Source organism: Cibotium barometz, chromosome 39 (assembly GCF_041138505.1).
Source record: "Cibotium barometz isolate CiBa-2024 chromosome 39, ASM4113850v1, whole genome shotgun sequence".
In the NCBI taxonomy this organism is placed as follows: domain Eukaryota; kingdom Viridiplantae; phylum Streptophyta; class Polypodiopsida; order Cyatheales; family Cibotiaceae; genus Cibotium; species Cibotium barometz.
The window spans coordinates 10,922,546-10,932,739 of NC_141084.1; positions in this window are offsets into that span (position 1 = coordinate 10,922,546).

Below are 10,194 nucleotides of genomic sequence, written 5' to 3' on the forward strand. Positions count from 1 at the left end.
GATCAATATTCACTAATTACCTTACAAATTGCTTGATTCTTTGTTCACGGTAGAGGCCCCCAACCAATCAATTGGTTAAGTATGTTGATGGAGCCACTAATGGGGATTGAAGAAAGAGGGAAGATCCAAAAACTAGTGAATTATTAAATGAATTCACAGTTCTTGGCTTAGGTGGAGTAGAGTAACGATGCATAAACACTATATATTTTTCAACAAGGGGGAGGCTTCTATTTATAGGAAAAATTGAGCTCCTAACCAAACAAACTGATTCTAGAATTTTCTAAATCAGTTTGGTCAATATTTGACCATTTTTAGGTCAGTTAAGCTAACTTTTTGGAACTAGACTTGAATGAGGAGAGAGGAGAGATGAAATATCTCAATTTTTATGAGTTTAAAACTCATTCAAGCATGTGAAATATGCACCTCCTTTAAAGAACTCCCCTTCCTTACATATGTGTCATAATGGAATCATTTTAATATTGCTCATAGTTTTTTTACTAATAAACCTTGTACATTTTCAACTCTTCATCTTATGTGAAATATGCACCTCCTTTAAAGAACTCACCTTCCTTACATATGTGTCATAATGGAATCATTTTAATATTGCTCATAGTTTTTTACTAATAAACCTTGTACATTTTCAACTCTTCATCTTATGTGAGCATTTACTCATTTTTGGATACCAAAATATCTCATATTTTTAATATTGCTCATAGTTTTTTACTAATAAACCTTGTACATTTTCAACTCTTCATCTTATGTGAGCATTTAAGGGACTCCCCTTCCTTACATATGTGTCATAATAAAATCATTATACCCAAAATATCTCATATTTTTAATATTGCACATAGTTTTTTACTAATAAACCTTGTACATTTTTAACTCTTCACCTCATGTGAGCATTTACTCATTTTTGGGTGTTTTCTTTTTACAAGTTGGATTTATCTCCTCCCTACACATGGATTGATGCTATTGGTCCATAGGAACCTTAATTGGACCATAGTCTAAAGATTTTTGAAAATCTAGACCCTTAGGCTAAGGTTCTTTATACCTATTTTCAATTAATTCCAATTGCACATTGGAAAATTCTTTTTGAATTTCTGTTTCAGGGAAACTCATCAGAATTAGAAGAGATATTTTTCTATCCAAAAATATTCAAAATCTGAATATTCTCTCTCTAGAATATTTTTCTCTCTCTAGGCTAAAACAGATAGAAACAAGGTCTTTATATTTCTGAAGCAGGGAAAGATACTAGACATCAAAAAGGGGGTGGGGGAGGAATCTTACATTCTATTGTGAGATCCCTGTTCCCACCGTACCGCAGATTCGGGGTACTAGCAGCGGAAGTAGCACTTCACGCGCGGGGCAGGGACCCACACTCGAGGCCTCGTCCACGGATATCCGGACAAGAGACTAATCCGTCGGTTTTTCAAAAACCGAACCCGAAAAAACTTCCCTTATCCGGAAAGCATGGGCGATTCCACCAGGATAACTCTTTACTCTAACGTAGTCAAAACCCTTATTGATCAAACAGATCCGACTGCATCTATAAAGATACTTGGTCAGATCAAGGAAGAAACTTGCACTTGGATCATTGGGATCAACGCTTTTTTTCCCACCAAGGAGGCACAGCCGTTGATTCCTATCCATAGAACAATTACTATCCGGGATTTACTTTATCTATCGTAATAACAGAAATTGAGTCTCGATTTACGGATCCATCAGTCCAGCCTAACCCCATCCGATCCCATGGGTTAGCCAACCGCCCAACCACTGTAGTGATGGGATCCAATTTGGAATTTGGTTAGGTTTTGTCCCGGGTACCAAGGAAAAGAGTTCCAAGGCCCCCTAGCCGGAAGTTCATGCAAACATAAAACTAGCCACACCACTTACACACCCAATATGAAAATTGCCTTTTTCTTAGCATCAGCTAACTTTAAAACAATCCTTTAATGAAACCATGGTACCACTGATCACAATCTTCCAATTTATCCAGTTGAATCATAATTTCCCATCATTCCTTCATCAGAGTATCTATGGCATCATTGGCAACTAGAACGCTCACCACCTGTCCACACAGGGGCCTTTTCAATAGTTCCTAGCCCATAATACTCGGCAATATAATCACTTATAAAAATCAAGATGGACTCTCGTTGAAGATCAGCAAGATCAACCAACAGATCCTTATAAAGAGCCATGGACTCATCCATTGAAGACCAGCAAGGTCAATCAACCAGATCCATGCCCGGTTTCACAAAACAACTCTTACTCCTTGTTCCAATATCTTCCTCGACGCACGCGTGGGTATCCTGGGCGACCCAGAGCCCGAGCACCGTACGGTCAGCACCCTCTAGGATCCTTCGTAGGTGACCTAGCGCTTCACTCATAGGCCGCTTCCTTGGTCCCTCATCCACCGTACCGGAAGCTCACCATTTTAATCGAACCGAGGCTGGTCAAGACCTCGGCCGACCTTGCTACGCGAGACGTCCTCCATTGACTCTCCGTCAGCAGTTGCAACTTTATCAGTTAGGTCTCCACGACCTTAATCACAAGACGGTCAAAATGCTTTCCCAGCATTCTTGACATAAAACAGCCATTTACAAACAGCATTTACAAACAGTTTACAAATACAATTTCTATATTAACTCTCATTTTTTCACATTATCCCTCATACAATCCACATTACTTATTCCACATTTCATTTATATGTGTACTCATCCAATCATATCATTTTTCATCTCTTCACTTCAGATTCCTTCACATCACATATCATATATTCACATCCATATCCACATCCACACATCCACATCCACATCCACATCCACATTCACATCCATACATCCACATCTACATGCTTATCTCCATTTTCACATCCTCATTTATACATCCACATCCCATATCCACATTCATACATACACATCCATATCCACATCCATATCCGCATTCATACATACACATCCATATCTACATCCATATCCGCATTCATACATCCACATCCATATCCGCATTCATACATACACATCCATATCCACATCCACATGCATACATTCATTATCACGTCCTCATTCATACATCCACATCCACATACATACATACATCCACATCCACATTCCCATTCACATCTATACATCCATATCTAAATGCACATTCACATCCATACATCCACATCTATATCCTCATTCACATCCATACATCCACATTCATGCATCCACATCTACATGCATACATCCATACATACACATCCACATTTACATCCATGCATCCACATCCACATCCATACATCCACATTCATACATCCACATCCACATCCACATTCACATCCATACATCCACATCTACATGCTTATCTCCATTTTCACATCCTCATTTATACATCCACATCCCATATCCACATTCATACATACACATCCATATCCACATCCACATGCATACATACATCCACATCCACATTCCCATTCACATATATACATCCATATCTACATGCACATTCACATCCATACATCCACATCTATATCCTCATCCACATCCATACATCCACATTCATGCATCCACATCTACATGCTTATCTCCATTTTCACATCCTCATTTATACATCCACATCCCATATCCACATTCATACATACACATCCATATCCACATCCCATATCCACATTCATACATACACATCCATATCCACATCTCCATATCTACATGCACATTCACATCCATACATCCACATCTATATGCTCATTCACATCCATATATCCACATTCATGCATCCACATCTACATGCATACATCCATACATCCACATCCACATTTACATCCATGCATCCACATCTACATCCTCATTCACATCCATACATCCACATTCATACATCTATACATCCACATTCATACATCCACATCCACATCCACATTCACATCCATACATCCACATCTACAAGCTTATCTCCATTTTCACATCCTCATTTATACATCCACATCCCATATCCACATTCATACATACACATCCATATCCACATCCACATGCATCTTATCATATCTTATCACTTCCCATATCTTTTATGCATACCTCTATGCATGAAATTCAATTATGCTAAAAGTAACACTTTTATAATAAAATATTCAACTTTTATGCATACCTCTATGCATGAAATCCAATATGATAAAAGTAACACTTTTGATATAAAAAAATTATCCTTTATGCATACTTCTATGCATGAAAATTAAAAATGATAAAAGTAACACTTTTGATATAAAAAATTTTCCTTTATGCATACTTCTATGCATGAAAATTAAAAATGATAAAAGTAACACTTTTGATATAAAAAAATTATCCTTTATGCATGATATTAAAATTCAATTTCTCCATGATTATAATGAAATTCTTTCAATTAATCTAGGATGATAATTCCTAGAATATGGTAGGAAGTCCTCTTTTTATGCTTTGAATGAAATTATTTTATGCATAATTTTTATAAAAATTTTGCCATAGCTCCGCTGCTATGACTGATAAATCTCAATTTTTTCTAAGGGATAAAGCTTATCATTAAGGAAATAATTAAAATGATCTCTAATTGGATCATTAATCTATAATGGATTGAATCATCAATATGCATAAACTAAAAGCATAGAAAAAAGCCATTAATTTGGCCTCAAGCATAGCTTAATCTTGGATTAAGGAAGAGCTTTATGAAAAGCTTCATTTGGATTGAGACCCTGCAGAAATGTCAGGCATACCAAGGGGCTCAACCACTTTCTCTTTTCCTTTACGTGATGTACTAACCACATTTGCAGGGCTGGTATTATGCGGCAGCCTGCCACTCCATGGTCTATCAACAGACCCACTAGATGAGGACTCTCCTGGTCCACTCAAAGACTGTGATTGCTGACTTGCATTCTGTGCAACCACACTTCCACTCACATCAGTCCCAACAGCTTCTTTTTCAGCAGCATACCAGCTGCTCATCTCATCAAAGACAACATCCCTGCTTACCCTCAACTCACGTGTAGCAGGGTTATAACACCTGTATCCCTTTTGCTCAAGGGAATAAACACACATTTTTCAGCTTTCGGATCCAGCTTAGTTCTCAGCTCATCTGGCACATGCACATATGCAATGCATCCAAAGACTTTTAGATGAGACAAATCTGGTTTCCTGCCAGTAAACCTCTCCTCTGGAGTTACATCATGTATGGCTGCAGTTGGAGTCCTGTTCATGATGTATACTGCTGTAGAAACAGCCTCAGCCCAATAGTTATGCGGCATATTCTTCTCTTCCATCAATGCTCGCGCAATCTCAGCAATGTGCCCGTTTTTCCGCTCAGCAACTCCATTTTGCTGCGGAGTGTATCTGCATGTGAACTGTCTCCGAATACCATTCTTCTTCAAAAATTCAGAGAACTCATTGGAGAAGTACTCTCCCCCTCCATCTGACCTTAGGCACTTTACATATTTCCCTGTTTGCTTTTCAACCAAAACTCTGAAATTCTGAAAGTGAGTGAACACCTCACTCTTCTCCTTCATGAAATATACCCACACTTTCCTTGTGTGGTCATCAATAAAAGTGACATAGTACCTGCAGCCTCCCATAGACACGGTCTTCGTAGGACCCCATACATCTGAATGCACAACATCTAGTGCATTTCTGCTCACATATCTGTTACGTGGAAACACATGCTTTGTTTGCTTCCCAAATTGGCATGCTTCACATATTTTCTGCACACCTTCCACTTTAAATTTTGGCAGCCCTGTCACAATTCCTTTTGTCTGCATAGACTTTAATCTCTGCACATTTACATGTCCAATTCTTTTATGCCATATGTCTGTGTCTGCAACAACTCTTGAACCATTTGCAAACATCACAGCACTCATTTCAGGCATGTCTACATCCAACGTAAACATTCTGCCCACTCTGTTGCCTTTTGCAACCAACCTGCACTTGTCTTTGAAGTCTTCGACATAACATCCATCAGGGTTAAACTGAACCTGCAAACCCTGCTCAATCATCTGGCCAACTGAAACCAGATTCTTTGTTATGTTCGGTACATGAAGTACATCTGCAAGGTACTTCACTTTGCCATCCTGCATAGACAATGGCACATCTCCAATGTGGGCAATTGGATGAGCAGTGTCATCCCCTGTTTCCACAAAACCTGGTCTTTCCGGGTTTTTCATCTCCTTGAACCACTCCCCATGACTCGTCATGTGGTTCGAAGCGCCTGAATCCACATACCATACATTATCTTTTTGTGCTGCATCAACATTTTCAGACATGGCATTCACGACATGCTGCTTAACAAACAACCTCTCATTATCCTCATTATTTCTGCTTGAGGATGCATAGTTGTTTTGCTGCACTTTCCCATTTTGCATGTCCGCTTGCTTTTTATAACATTCTGCTTGCACATGTCCAGGCTTACCATAATAATAGCATTCACGTGCATCATTATATTGTCTTTGCCAATTTCCACGGCCTCTTTGACTCCCCCTGCCTCTGAATTTGCCTCTTCCACCTGCGTGTTTCTGTTGTTGTTGATTCTGGGACTGTTGTTGTTGCTGCTGCTACTGGCCATAATTCTGATTACCTGTTCGGCCACCTCCTTGACTGCGTCCACGGCCTCCTCTACCTCGTCCTCTTCTTGAACTCGTGTAGAAGGCCTGTTGCTCTGAACTGTTTTTACTTTGTGAAGACTGTTGGTCTTCACCCAAGTTCTTCTCTTCGATAATCAGCATAGACACCAAATCTGTAAAGTTGGGAATGTTTTCCCGAGTCTGAATAGACGTCTTGAACGCCTTGTATTGTGGCCCGAGACCACGTAGACAGACTTCCACCTTGTCATCATCATCTACTGACACACCAATAGATGCAAGGGAGTCCACAATACCCTTTATCTTTAGCGCATAGTCATTCACAGACATGCTCTTTTTCTCCACAGTATGAAGTTCATTCTTCAACTGTATCTTACGTGCCTTGGTGTTTGTTTCATAAAGCTTTACCAAGGTGTCCCACGCCTCCTTGGGGGACTTGGCATCCTGAATGTGCCCAATCATGGTGTCCTGTATACTAATGGATAGCCAATACATAACCTTCCTGGCTCCTTGGTTCCAGTCTTTAAACTCTTTCACATCTGCAGCAGTCGGATTTATATCCGGTATCTCCGGTGCCTCTTCATGCTCACCTTCTATCTCCGGTGCCTCTTCATGCTCACCTTCTATGTAGTCCCAATAGCCTTTTCCCATCAGGAAATTCGTTAACGTGAACCTCCAAGCATGGAAGTTATTCTTATCCAGCTTCTCAGCCACAATCTGTGTTATGCCATCATTAGACATCTTGCCAAACACACAATTTTACCAGAAACTGCACTCTGGTTTTTCCTGCACAAATGCTGTATTTTCTGCACAGCGGTACTGCAGTACTCTCAAATGTCACAACCAGTGACTTCAATGTGCATACATACACCCAATGGCAACTGTAGACCTCTTTGCAGCACCCACAGTGTCTGCACAGTCAATCTGTCTTCCTGCAGTTCTTAAAACAGAGTTCTGCAGAGAATCGATGACTTACCCGCAGTGCTCGAAATCGCCTGCTTTCTGAAAAACGGAGGTCCAGACGCACCCGAAACCCGTTTTCGGCCCGAAAATTTGTAGTCCAAAGGACTGTATAGTTGCCCTATAGCTTTACTCCCGCGAAGAAAGCTCCTCAATCAGAGACCGTTTGCCGGTGCCTCCCGTAGAGCTCCCGACAAGGGTGTAGTCACCAACACAATAGGGAAGAGTAGTTGAAGCTCTTACCCTCGTACCGCTTCTTGTGGTTCTCTTGCTTGCAGCTCAGCCCTTAGCACGAACCAGGCTCTGATACCATGAAAAGATGCAGGGGGGAAGAGAGCTTGAGCTCTTGCAAGCACACACACACACACTCACAAAACCCTAATAGAGAACACACAAGGTGAGAGGCTGAAAATCTTCTTCTTCTCTACTCAACACTCAACACACCATATACAAGATAAGAGTACACAATAATATGGAAGGTACTCAACCAATACATACACGGGTTCTCTATAGTGTGAACCCGACTAAATGAGCTGGCGCTATAACTATGCCAGTCTCTAGAATGGCTGTCACACAGCCTGTCACCCCACTGGCCGCATATCACCCAAGATCTCACCAACCATGCCAGTGGTGTAAGTGTGGGGCCTATCCCCCAGGCGGGTCATCAGTGGCCACCGCCTCACTAGACGAGCTCGATATCTCAACATCATGGGAGGGATATGGATGCCCTAGAGGACTCATAGGAGGACTCATAGGAGGGATATGGATGCCCTAGAGGACTCATAGGAGGGATATGGATGCCCTAGAGGACTCTAGGGAGGACTCATAGGAGGGATATGGATGCCCTAGAGGACTCATAGGGATATGGATGCCCTAGAGGATTCATAGGAGGACTCATAGGAGGGCTATGGATGCCCTAGAGGACTCATAGGGATATGGATGCCCTAGAGGACTCATAGGTAGGATATGGATGCCCTAGAGGACTCATAGGGATATGGATGCCCTAGAGGACTCATAGGAGGGATATGGCTGCCGATGCCCTAGAGGACTCATAGGAGGGATATGGCTGCCCTAGAGGACTCATGGGAGGGATATGGCTGCCCTAGAGGACTCATGGGAGGGATATGGTGGCATTGGGATGCCCTAGAGGACTCATGGGAGGGATATGGCTGCCCTAGAGGACTCATGGGAGGGATATGGTGGCATTGGGATGCCCTAGAGGACTCATGGGAGGGATATGGTGGCATTGGGATGTCCTAGAGGACTCATAGGAGGGATATGGATGCCCTAGAGGATGAGGATATGGATGCCCTAGAGGAATCATAGGAGGTATATGGATGCCCTACAAGACTCATGGGAGGGATATGGATGCCCTAGAGGACTCATGGGAGGGATATCGATGCCCTAGAGGACGATATGGATGCCCTAGAGGACTCATAGGAGGGATATGGATGCCCTCCTAGAGGACTCATAGGACGATATGGATTCCCTAGAGGACTCATGGGAGGGATATGGATACCCTAGAGGACTCATGGGAGGGATATGGATACCCTAGAGGACTCATAGGAGGGGATGGATGCCCTAGAGGACTCATAGGAGGTCTATGACTCATGGGAAGGATAGGGATGCCCTAGAGAACTCATGGGAGGAATATGGATGCCCTAGAGGACTCATGGTGGGAAGGATATGGATGCCCTAGAGGACTCATGGGAGGGATATGGATGCCCTACAGGACTCATAGGACGATATGGATGCCCTAGAGGACTCATAGGACGATATGGATGCCCTAGGACGATATGGATGCCCTAGAGGACTTATAGGATGGATATGGTGCCATTGGGATGCCCTACAGAGGAGGGATATGGTGCCATTGGGATATGGTGCCATTGGGATATGAATTCCCTAGAGGACTCATGGGAGGGATATGGATGCCCCAGAGGACTCATGGGAGGGATATGGTTGCCCTAGAGGACTCATAGGAGGGATATGGATGCCCTAGAGGACTCATAGTAGGAGGGATATGGATGCCCTAGAGGACTCATAGGAGGGATATGGATGCCCTAGAGGACTCATAGTAGGAGGGATATGTATGCCCTAGAGGAGGGATCTGGATGCCCTCGAGGACTCATAGGATGGATATGGCGCCATTGGGATGCCGTAGAGGACTCATGGGAGGGATATGCATGCCCTAGGGCATCCATATCCCTCCTATGAGTCCTCTAGGGCATCCATATCCCTCCTATGAGTCCTCTAGGGCATCCATATTGTCCTCTAGGGCATCCATATCCCTCCTACTAGGAGTCCTCTAGGGCATCCATATCCCTCCTAGGAGTCCTCTAGGGCATCCATTTCCCTCCTATGAGTCCTCTAGGGCATCCCAATGGTGCCATATCCCTCCCATGAGTCCTCTAGGGCATCCCAATGGCGCCATATCCCTCCCATGAGTCCTCTAGGGCATCCATATCCCTCCCATGAGTCCTCTAGGGCATCCATATCGCCCTATGAGTCCTCTAGGGCATCCATATCCCTCCCATGAGTGCCATTGGGATGCCCTACAAAGGAGGGATATGGTGCCATTGGGATATGGATGCCATTGGGATATGGTGCCATATCCCTCCTATGAGTCCTCTAGGGAATCCATATCCCTCCCATGAATCCTCTAG